The 12500-nt window shown below is 40.1% G+C and overlaps 1 protein-coding gene and 1 long non-coding RNA gene across 4 annotated transcripts in view; one reads left to right on the top strand and one right to left on the bottom strand.

The window, feature by feature from the left end:
• LOC116036456 overlaps positions 1 to 3318 on the bottom strand; it is a 9330-nt gene extending 6012 nt beyond the window's left edge. Inside the window, exons 1-3 of the long non-coding RNA XR_004101617.2 lie at positions 3308 to 3318; positions 1736 to 1739; positions 1022 to 1295 (exon numbers count right to left, since the gene is read on the bottom strand). This is a non-coding gene — a long non-coding RNA (uncharacterized LOC116036456). The remainder of the gene's footprint in view (positions 1 to 1021; positions 1296 to 1735; positions 1740 to 3307) is intronic.
• The window catches only part of zgc:109986 (uncharacterized protein LOC553566 homolog), a 36993-nt gene that overhangs the window by 14791 nt on the left and 9702 nt on the right, over positions 1 to 12500 (top strand). The gene's annotated exons all lie outside the window — the stretch shown is intronic.

Here is a 12500-nt window from a genome sequence, read left to right as displayed (position 1 = left end):
CAGAAGGAGATGCAGAAATAAGTGAAATAGAAGCGGGAAAGGAAGACTTAACTGTGAGGGGAGGAAGAGGAGGCTGCAGATTCAGAGAGAGGGCCAGAGGCAGAGAGTGATCAGGAGGATGAAGATGAAGATGACAGGGAGGAAGAGGCCAGTTGTAAGGCCCATTTGTTAAAATAAAATAATAAGAATATATAGTAATGCATCAACATAAAATGTTGATATAGTTGATTGTAAAACAATAAACATGATATTGACTTTGAACTACATGCAACAGTGTAGCCAATGGTTTACTTTTACTCCATACACACTAATTGCCTGCTTCATGGCTGGTGATAATTTCACATTTTAGCATTTTAGAAATAATCTCTGGTTTTATGCTAAGGCTTCCCTATAGCTGTCTGCTTTATTTCACTGTTACAGGCAAAAGATAACTGATTGGCTACATATTGAATCATTTAATAATTACTCTGTAGCCACCAAGTTCTGTGATGATTCATTGTATAAAGTTATGTTAACATTTGTGCATCTGTTCTGTCTCTTGAATGCACTTCATGCTGAGGCTATTGTAAATACATACATCTCCACTGGGCCATGCAGAAGCCTGATTTATTATTATGGAAGTATAGGCTATATGCTCTTGATGATAGCGACTTTGCGATTGTTGCTTTGGGGCAGGGGGGGCCCTTGAGTCTTGTTACCCAGGGCACATGAAATTGTTAATCCGGCCCTGCACGTCAGCTTCTGTGGTTTCTGTGGTGGTCGTGTAAAGGACATTGATTACTGGATAGAGAGCTGATGCTGCAAAGTTTCCTCTGATGATGAGATAACGAAGTCATGTGTGTACCAGATAAAGATCAGCTGCTGATGAGGGTTGGTGTAGAGTGTATATGAGCTGAGTGGTGTCAGTGTTTGTCGACATCGGAGCAGAATGGCTGGAGTCACAGAGCTCTCCTTCCTGCTGTTTGCTCTCATCAACAACATCCATGCACAAGAACGGATCCTCCTCCAAAAGGAAAGAGACTCTTACACCTTCAACCTCCCTGAGAACACCAACTCCTGCCTGATCTCCAGATCTGTTGGTGAGGAGAAGCTTGTCCTGTGGAACACCTCTGACCTCTGGTCCAACAGCTCCTCAGTACCTGAACACCTGAAACAATGACTTGTCAGCACGGTGAAAATTTCTTCTTACACCATCCTCAACCTGACCCATTCAGACTCTGGCCCGTACCGAGAGGAGTGTTGGACTGAGGGCAACGTGACGCATGACAACAACATCACGATTACTGTTTGTACTACTTTAGCAGGTTGGAGAAAGAACAATATTGAAGAGAGACTTGGAGAAACAGTGGACCTGCCATGTGAGGGAGCAGCTGATAATCTGGATGTCCAGTGGCTCAAACGGGACTTATATGATCAAAAAACATGGAGCAGAGTTTTTGGGGACAATACGACATCAGTGATGGACAATGTTAGAGGAAGATACCAAGTGGTGACAAACACATCAGCTCTTCGTGTTTCCAACGCCACAACAACAGACATTACACGGTACAACTGTCTGGTGATGAACCAACAGCAGTGTGTTAGCAGTTACACTGTAGGGGTGAATCTATGGTTGTATGAGATGATCTACCGCTCAGTGGGAGAGACCGCTGTGTTGCCGTGCAATATCACTGACTCCACTGATGAACAGCCCCCACGTTGGTCTAATCGGATCTCTAGCCAAGAACTACACAACCAGACTGTTCCTTCAGTAGACCAAAACTACTCGCTGGTGTTTTCATCTCTAATGTTAAATCACTCAGGTCGGTACTCCTGTAAAGCCTCTATGAGAGAGCAACATTATGACCTGGTGGTGTGCCCCAAATTTGCCCCCCCTGCTGTAGAGCTCTTCTCAGAGGGAGAAGAAGTCACTCTCAGATGCAGAGATTGGGGAGAGGGTCCGGTTATGGCTCGGGGAACTGGTAGGTGGCATCAATGGTTTAATAAGGGACAAGGTTGGTTCATCAAGTCGAACCGAACAGAGGGAAGAATCTTTAGTGTAATGACTGATCCGAAAATTAACAGAGTAATGCATAAGAGAATGAGCAGAGTGAGCTGGTACTATAATAAAGGTAAGCTGGTTATCTCTAATATCTCAGTGAGAGACGCAGGGGAGTACTGGTGTGCAGTTTATGATGGTGGTTATCAGTGTAAGTCAACAGAGAGAACTGTGTTAGTGTACATGGAGCCCTTTGGGATTTACTCCACCTTCTTCAAAGTGCGATGCTCAGTGCTCAGTGTCCTGCTGCTGATGCTCTGTGCTGCTGTAGTCGCTGTGAACCTGAGGACACGGAGAGGAGCGCAGCTTTCAGCTCACACACACACTTAATATGCATATATGATCATTTCATCATTGGCTTTAATACAGCCTGGTATACACTGGCTTTAATACAGCCTGGTATACACTGGCTTTAATACAGCCTGGTATACACTGGCTTTAAAACAAGGGATGGACACATTCATGCAGAGAAAACATTTAAACTAGAACACAAAAGACAGAGAGAGAGATTACAGAAACAACAAACAGAAATGATGGGAAATAAGACATAAATACCCAATGATTATTATTATAATAATATAAAATAAATACCCAATGATTATTATTATAATAATATAAAATAAATACCCAATGATTATTGTTATAATAATATAAAATAAGTTTTGAATGTTAGAAGGTAACCTTTGATGCTGACAGGGTGCAGATGTTCCCTTATCGTCTGTATTAGTATGTTGTGTATATATATAGATGATATTATATTGTATATATCCCTTGTGTTGTCTTCCCGTCAACCTTGAAAAAAACACTTCTTTTTTTTCAGCGTTTGTTTTTGCTTTTTCCAATGTTTTAAATTGTTAAATTTTTCTTCTACACATTTTCAGCGCTTATTTATACGTCACATATTTTCTGATATAAAACAAGAATTGAAAACGGGTCAATGTGACCCGGAGTCAACACAAGGGATATATATTGAGTTAGTTGATCTCTTGATGTTGTTGATGTGTGTGATTATAGGGGGGTGGGTGGGGGGGCATTGGTTTAATAGTTTAACATGTTGGGAATTCACTTTTTAACATTACTGTCACCTAAGAGTTTTATTATAAATCATTTTACCTTTATGTGTGCGTGTGTGTGTGTGTGTGTGTGTTTGTGTGTTCCAATTGATGTTTTTTTTTTTTAAGATTATTTTTTGGGCATTTTTAGGCCTTTATTTTGACAGGACAGCTGAAGAAATGAAAAGGGGGGGAATGACATGCAGCAAAGGGCCACAGGTCAGAGTCTAACCCGGCCCACTGCATCGAGGAGAAGTGTAGAAAAAGAACAACAAAATGTTGAAATTTCGACCCAGAAAAACAGAAAATTGCAGGTCGACGGGAAGACAACACAATATATATATATGGGCGCCAGCTCTACCAACTGAGCTAACCGGGCACCCTCAGATGTTGTATTTTAAATCTAAAGATTATGTGATGTTGTATATTATATATGAAGGAATATGAATTGTCTTTAATGCATTTATAATAGTTGTATCTTGCAGTGTTGTCAGTGTTATAAACGTGTTATTATATCTTGGTCTATATCTATAATCTATCGTCTGTATAATAAACATTATTAATAACCAAGCAAACTTGTTCTGATTGTGATTTCTGATTAATTATTATAAGCAACATATCTCTGGGTCTGTAAAATGTTTCTTATGTTAACTTTCAGTCAGTAAAGTTGATTTCTAGAGAACATTTAAACACATTAATCTGACCAAAGTGCTGAATAATAAATGTGTATTTATCTGAGATATAAAAACAGAAATGGAGGGAGACCATCTGATATGTGAAGGCAGCAGCTTCCACCGTCGTGGAGCAGCAGCTGGAAAGGCTCTGTCCCATATCTGGCAGTTTGCAGATGATCTGTATCTGTGTTTTATTATAAAGTTAATGAAATAAAAGGTGTTGTACTTTGTCTCAGCTACAGCTCTGAGTCTCTCCCTCTGCTCCCGTTTACCTCACCACTGATCTCACTTCATGTCCCGCCCACAACACTATCTGGTTGGTAGATGTTAGACGAGTATCAGCCAATCAGCACTCACCATTACATTCAGCAGCCTCAGGGCCGTTTCACATTGTACGCAAAAAACGGCAGCGCTGCGTTATGAAACTCATTATTGTCAATGGCTTTCGCGCGCAAGAACTGGTCTGCCGCTGCGCTGCGCTTTGCTCAGCACAGCGGCAGACCAGTTCTCGCGTGCGGCATTTTGCGGCTGGCCGGTCTTGCGCGTGCCAAAGCAACTGAGAAGAACTGTAGCCTACTGTTGTGAGCTGCGAAAACCAAATACCAAGTTGATTATACAGCTCCATACAGGTATTTTGTATTTTTTATATAAAAAAAAATATAATTTATACTCTTTATTGATCCCCAATGGAGAAATTACAATTTACACTCGGTTGTTATTACACAATAATAATAATTTATATGATGTAAAATATGTTTGGACTGATTGACACAAGTCATGTTCATTTTCATTGAAGTTCACATATAGGTATATTGTTAGGTATATGGCCTTTACACAGAATAACTACCCATTTCCAAATGTGTAAGCTCCAGTTTTGGAAGAATTAATTGCACATATGCATTAAACAAAGTGTTTTCCAGAGAATGAATGATGCATGTATGAATGTAGGCTCATATCTTAGCTTTATTATACCCAACTGAAATGACTGCAGACCTCTTACTTAAGTATATAAACATGCAATGACACATAGTGTTGAAATGCAACATTTTATTTAGAAATGAAAATAATCCACACGTCTTCATCTATTTAGAGGAGGAGTGTAAGTAAAGGTGGAAGAACCTAAGGGACAGGTACATAAAGGAGAGGAGACAACAAAGTGGTGCAGAGGCAGACTTGGAAGTACTTTTCCATACTGTCTTGTCTGGAGCCACACGTCAGGGAGAGACAAATAGCCAGACGCTCCGTTGTAGAAATGAACTTTCGGAATGTTGTTGCATCCGGGAAAATCGTAGGCCCGACTCTAGTCAGCAGACTGTCAAATTGCTCCCTGTTGAGCTGAAAGTACCCCTGGAACCGGTCACAGTGAAAGCGGAGCTCCTTCACCAGCTGGAATTCCCCCAACTGCTCTCTGGACCTGAGGGTCTTGTGCAACCACACCCTTCTTCCTGCTGCCTTCCTCCGTCTTCTCCTCACAACCAGGGCAAGGCCAAGGCTTTCTTTTGTTTCAAAGACAGAAACATCGTCTCTACTGTGTATCCACAATGTCGCATGTACTGCACGTCTGATGTAAACACCGGACGCAGACGTGACGTGCATTCAAATATTGGCGCATGTATGATGTAAATTTGCGCTGAGCACAACAAATATAGTTGGGAATAGGACAACCTAGCGGCGAGCGCAGTGAATTCCGCGTACAATGTGAAACGGCCTTCCAGCAGAAGTGTCTCCAGCTCCGGGCGAGTCCCCCTCCTTTAATGATTCAATCATTACAAAATACACAAAATTATTTGATTTTGGAAATAGGTACCTATGTTAAATATATAAACTGATTTATATATTTTGTTTTATATCTCGTTGAAATCCCCTCAAGTCTTTGAGAAAAGGGGCGGAGAAAACTGATTTATTTGGTCACGGAAACTTTAGACCATGCTACGAGGAGAGGATGGACAGGTAGAGGAAGCTCCAAAGATTTAAGGTAGCAAATCAGGAAGTCACTCTGTGGATCTATAATGCACTTAATGTAAGTTTTGTAGTTTTCATTTATATTACTTGTGTGTATACTCTAACACTCCTAGAGTGTAGAGTATACACAGAGAGAAAGCCAAGGCCGATGCCACAGTTACCGGCTGAGCCAAACTCACGGTTACCACGGTTACCGGCTAAGCCAAACTCACGGTTACTAGCTGAACCTCACTCGGTAGCTAAAACAGAGAGCTCAACACACAGGCTGACAACCTCTAAATACAATTATGAACCTGAAAATATTTATTTATGCTCGTCCCCCCAAAACACACACACACACACACACACACACACACACACACACACACACACACACACACACACACACACACACACACACACACACACACACACACACACACACACACACACACACACACCCCCCTCTCTTATCTCTGATGTTTCCTCTCTGTTTCAGGTGTTAGTATAAGTTTCCTCTGATGATGAGATAGAAGTCATGTTTGTGACTGTTTTTTTAGTTGCTATCAGAGATGGCAAAAGTACTCACTTCCCATACTCAAGTAGAAGTAACAAAGTACAGACTTGGAAATGTACTTAAAGTATAAAAGTAAAAGTAGCCTAGTGAATGACAAGCTTCCTGGACCACACATGTTACTAGAGATCAAGCTGAGAAACCTCAGTGGTCTCTTTATATGCCATTGGCTACATTTTAAATGGATGTCTGCCAATAGGCCTAAAACATCACATATATGATTATTGTGACAGAGACTGGGACTCCAGGTTAATCAGATCCTGACTGAGGACCAAGATATGAATTCAGTTGTGATTCTGTGAGAATTCACAGATCTAGTTTCTCTTTTTTAATCTTCCCCTTAACATTTAAAGGAATCTACATGTATGTGTGTGTGTGCTCTGGCTTCTGGAAAGAAAATAAAGGATAAAATATGAATTACTAAACAGACATTAATTAAGAAGTTCCCCATACTTTAAGAGTTACGCAGCACATTGGCCAGGAGTCATTCTTGATGCCTAAACATCTCTCTCAGATAAGGCAGAGGATGGTTGGGAATGTCTTGCTGCTTGTCTGCCAAATCTCTGGGATCTCTGTTTTCTTCATTTTCAATCATGTCGCCGTCAATACTATGGTACTCTGGTTGCTATGGTGATATTATCAATAGTATGGTGCAATGTTCCACAACTCTAAGTACAACACTCCCAACTCATCATACTAAATTATTAAAACTTCATGTAAAGAAACTGATTCTCCTTCATTTGGCTCGTAAACATCACACACACACACACACACACACACACACACACATACACATACACATACACACACACACACACACATACACACACATTTTACACAAACTCATGGACCAGTGACACGCAGCAGGTCTTCACAATATCACTTAACAAGCACAATACTCAGTTCTTAAGGGTATAAGTAGCACAATACTCAGTTCTTAAGGGTATAAGTAGCAGCGTCTCCACCATATGTGGCGGCTGCCAGTACTAGCAGATATGGCCCAGTACTTTGCAAGTTGTTTAGCCTCTTTTTGGCCATCCCAAGTTGTTGCAGCCCTCTTACTACCAACATGTGTGTGTTTCCTAGGCTACCAAATATGAAAACGAGTGGCGTGCATCTATAGCCCAGCTCTGAGATGGAGTTTAGGAGTGGTTGGTATTTAACTACCTTGGTGTAGAAAGACTCCTCCATGCTGGAATCAAAACTGCAGCCTACCTCCAAAATATGCACCTCACTGGACTCCTCATTGATAATAACAACATCTGCTGTATTGGCAACCAGTTGTAAGAAAGTACTAGAGGTACTACTGCAGGGCTGAAACATGGATGGTTTTACCTGAGAATGTTTGTACATTCTTACTGAGAGAGGGAAATGGTTTGATATGTCTTTCACTATGAGGTCTACTATTCTGTCATGACGTGCTATGTACATTCCTTTGTAGGCATGGCAACCATTTAGGATGTGTGACAGTGTTTCAGTGATCTGTTCTGAGGTGATGCAGGCAACGAGTTGTGGGAAACCAGATAGAGTGGTTGAGTCTAGTAGGGAGGACTTGTAATCTGGCTTTTATGCTCCTAATTTTTTAGATGGCAAGCCTAATAGTAGCAACTTAAACATATTGTCATCAGAGAATGAGAATTCCTTTAAAATTAGAGAAGTGAATCAGGCAGTGGTATTGAAAGCTATTTCAGACCTGAATACCAATTTATCTAAACTATAACATAGACGCAACTTTCCTCAAAAAATATGCACAAGTTATCATTCAACCTTTGACCCACATTATAAATGTCTCTATTAAAACTGGAATATTTCCAGATGCTTGGAAAAAGGCACTGGTAAAACCCATCTTTAAGTCCGGGAATACCACAGACGTTAGTAACTATCGACCAATAAGTCTAGTTCCGGTAATGTCAAAAATACTAGAAACAATTGTTTCAGAATAACTAACTCAATATTTAGAAATACATCAGTATATACACCCTGAACAGTATGGTTTCAGACAGAACCATTCCACTGAAACAGCCATCTGCGCATTATTGGAAAATATTGTGCAGCCGCTTGATAAAGGAAACATCGTGGGTGCAGTATTCCTGGACTTAAAAAGGGCATTCGACACCGTAAATCATAGCCGTCTTATCTCAAAACTATCATCTTATAATACATCACACCAGGCATTATCATGGTTTGAGTCATACTTACAGGGTCGAGAACAATGTGTAGTTATTGATCATGCAAAATCTGCCCCGTGTGAAATTAAGACTGGAATCCCGCAGGGAACCATACTGGGGCCTGTTGTCTTCAGCCTGTATGTGAACGAGCTGCCTGAAGTATGTCCTGAAGTGGGCATTCAGATGTATGCCGATGACACTGTGGTTTATGTGTCCGGCAAGAGCCCTGTTGTTATCGGCAGTACATTGACTAAAAGTCTTGAGAAAGTGTTTGATTGGCTACGCAAATCATGTTTAACACTTAATCTGAGGAAAACCAAATCTATGTGTTTTTCTATAACAAGAAAGCGGATGATAAATGATCTTAACATTAAAATGAATGGTGAACTCATCGATCAGGTAGAAGAAGAAAAATATATAGGAGTGATTTTAGATTCTCAGCTAAATTTTAAAAGTCATATTAAAAACATCTCAAGAAAAATGAAGGCCAGTATGAACTGTTTGATCAGGAGCAGTTTAACATTTGAATGTGCTCATGTCTTTCTGAATACTATGATCCTGTCCCACCTGTCATACTGCACCACTGTTTGGTCCCAGGCTAGCCAAACTACCCTAAAGCCTATTGAGAGGCTTTATAACCGTGCCCTAAAATTTTTAGATATAAAGCCCATTCGATTCCATCACTGTTACATTTTAAATAAACATAAAATCTTAAATTTTGCTAACTTTGGTTAATCTTAAATACATACGGGCGGTTTCCCAGACAGTGTTTAAATTAGGCCAAGACTAGGCCTTAATCTAGAATAGTTAATCACTGCTCAATAAATGACTTTCTGAAACACAGACTAATTAGAGATTAAGAACACCTGGACTATGAAGTTTTGTACTAAAGTAAACAAGATTAATTTAAAACCACCTGTGCCAGTCTGAATTAGCTGGACTGAGGTTGCCTATAAAACATGGAATGGACAAAGAAACACCTAAAACATAAGGAACTGGAGAAGGAAATTCAAGGAAAGCAATGGCAGCAGAAAAGAGACTGCGATCAAAAAACTTTAGTGAGCATGAGAAAAGTCTTTTAAAGACAATAGTATCAAGACACCCGGTCATTGAAGACAAACAGCACACATCTGCTGTGGAATCAAAGAAAAGGAATGCATGGAAATCCATCTGTAATGAATTTAATGCAAATGAACAAACATCCACAAGAACAATACAACAGCTTCAGGTAAGGATTGTCAATTTGTATTACCTTGATAGCTGTATTTTATTACTGTTCTGTGATATCAATGGATTGACACTACAGTATTATATTCGGTACAGGTTTTGTGGAAGAATATAAAAATCAACCTAAAAAAAACTGCTGCAGAAGCCCGAAGAGAGAGGTTTAAGACTGGTGGAGGCAAGTCTGCAAATAAAGATACTGATCAGTTGGATGACTTACTGACAGGAATAATGGAGAACCAGCAACCTTTGGAGAACATACCAGATGATGACCATCTAGACAGTTCAGATGAGGGATCACACACACATACTACAATGGGTATATTTTGGCATTTTGTACTCTCCTTTCAAACTTTCCTTTCTTTGTTTCATTCTCTTTCATTTGATGTGGAACATTTCTCATTTAATGTGCATTTATTTGATTATATATGAACTGTTCTTTCTTTCAAGGAGAAAGTCAAAGGGACATAACTGAAGCGCTGCAAGGTAATTTACCCTCCACATCCTCAGAAACTAGGGTGGCAGTGTCTGCCAGTACCAGTCATCAAAACAAAAGAGTCACAATCCATTGAGGCCATTGAATTTCATGAACACAAGTTGAAGTAACTTAAGGAGGAGCATGAAATGAAAATGAAGATCCTCCAAGTAGAACTGGAAATGAAGATGAAGGAGAGAGAGATGCAACTGTCTCAAATATCACAACAATGAATATGGAATAAAAATTGTTTATTAAATCATTTTTGATGTTTTGGGTGTTTCTTTAATATACCAGACAAATACTTTTAAAATACAGTCATTCACGCATTACATGTGAAAATGTATCAGATCCCAGCAGAAGTGTGACAAGGCAATGTCAAAAGTGACACAATGCAAAAGCATCTCTGTAGGCAAGTCCTGTGTGGTCTGTTGTAAATGGTGGTATATCTAGATTGTCATCCTCCTGTATCGGGGGATCTGGGCATCCATGCTGTTTCAGGTAGTTGTGAAGAACGGCTGTTGCTATGATAACGGTGCAGCATCTTCTTGGTTGGAATCTAAGTGTTTTCCGAAGGCACTGAAAGCGACTCTTCCAAACCCCAAACATGCGCTCTACTAGTCCCCTAGTGCGCATATGAGCCTGGTTGTAGCGCCTTTGCTCAGTAGTTGTTGGGTGCAAGTATGGTGTAAACAGAAAATTCTTCTGAGCATACCCACTGTCACCAAGCAATATTCCCTTGTGATCTCCTCTTTCAAACTGAGAACACAGAGATGAGTTAAGGAAGATCCGGGAATCATGAGTTGCACCTTTCCAACGTGCAACAATGTTTGAAAACTGTAACTAGGGAGTGCATACACCTTGGACATTTATAGAAAACCAGTTCTTGCGGTTCCTGTATTCCTCAGCATCTGGAGAAGAGGGACGTTTTATGGGAATATGGCTTCCATCTATGCAGCCTATGACTCCTGGGAAGTTCCCATATTCATAGAATTGTACCTTGTAGTTTGCCTGGGTCGCAGCATCAGGGAAGTTTATGTAATGTCTTCTCAATTCACAAATAGCCATGCATACTCTGTGAATGACTTTACATACTGTAGGTTCACTGACACCACATAAATCCCCAGTTTCTCTGTGAAAGGTGCCACATGCCAAAAATCGTAAAGTTATGAGCACCTGCAGACAAACTGCTACAGGCCGTCCTCTTTGGGTAACAGATGAAAGCCTTGGTTCCAAAAGTGAAATGAGATCCACAACATTTACTTTATGCATTCGAAAACGATCTCGAAAACTAATGTCATCAAAGCATTGCAATGGGTCACTTCTGTCAGCAAGAACTTGCCTAGCTGGTGGTATTCGTTGTTCTTCATTGACATACTCCAAGTAATCCATGTGTCTTCTTTAACAAACAACTTGTAATCTGAAGTTAAACCTGCCTCCTGGGTGGTTTAATTTAAGCCTCAATTTAGTCCTGAAGTATCTCTGATCTTCCTTCAGGAAATCAGCTTAGTTTATCCAGGACTAGGCCAAGTCAAAGATTATTTTACAACATGACCAAGAAAGCAGATTTCTGTTAGTCTGCGTTAAAAGGCCTTTTCAGTCTAGGACTAGCCTTAATCTCTGTCTGGGAAACCGCCCCATAAAGTTGTTTTTTAAATGTTTGACTGGACTTGCACCTGAGCCACTTTGTAAATGTGTGAACAGGCTGAAATCCTCCAGATCCACAAGAGCTGCTGCATGTGGAGACTGTAAAGTTCCATTTTGTAAAACATCTTTTGCCCAAAATGTTTTTTCTGTGAAAGGAGCCAATCTGTGGAACTAGCGCTCCTACAAATATAAAGACTCTAACTAAAATGTCCACCTTCAAAAAACTATGAAAAGCATGGTTCATACAGCAGCAGCAGTGTGATCATGCCATATGAAATGTATAGCTGTGTGTATGTGAGGTGTGCATCTGTGTGAGTTTGAGTGAATGTGTTTATTTACTACACTTATTTTTATTGCTGCTAACTGGTTTCTGGACATTTTATTGTGTTCACTGTAAAAATGTGATTCTTTTATTATTTTAACTGTTAAAAGCCCTTCTAGGGACAGGTGTTGTGAATTAGCCACGGCTATAAACACTGTGATACAGGCATCGGATTGTTCTTTATGTAATAATCTATGTTTTTTTGTATCTGTCCCTATTCAAATAAACAACAAATAAAAATAAAAATAAAATAAATGTGAGAATGTCCTCATTGAGTGCAGTGTTCTTGAGGATTGAGTGAGACACAGAGTGATCAGCAAAGGGAAGACATGCAAGTTTTCCCTGAAGATTCAGTCCAGTCCAGTGTTGTTGTTGTTGATGTTGG

The sequence above is a fragment of the Sander lucioperca genome, chromosome 2, assembly GCF_008315115.2.
Source record: "Sander lucioperca isolate FBNREF2018 chromosome 2, SLUC_FBN_1.2, whole genome shotgun sequence".
Lineage (NCBI taxonomy): Eukaryota > Metazoa > Chordata > Actinopteri > Perciformes > Percidae > Sander > Sander lucioperca.
This window is presented reverse-complemented; position numbering and strand designations above follow the sequence as displayed.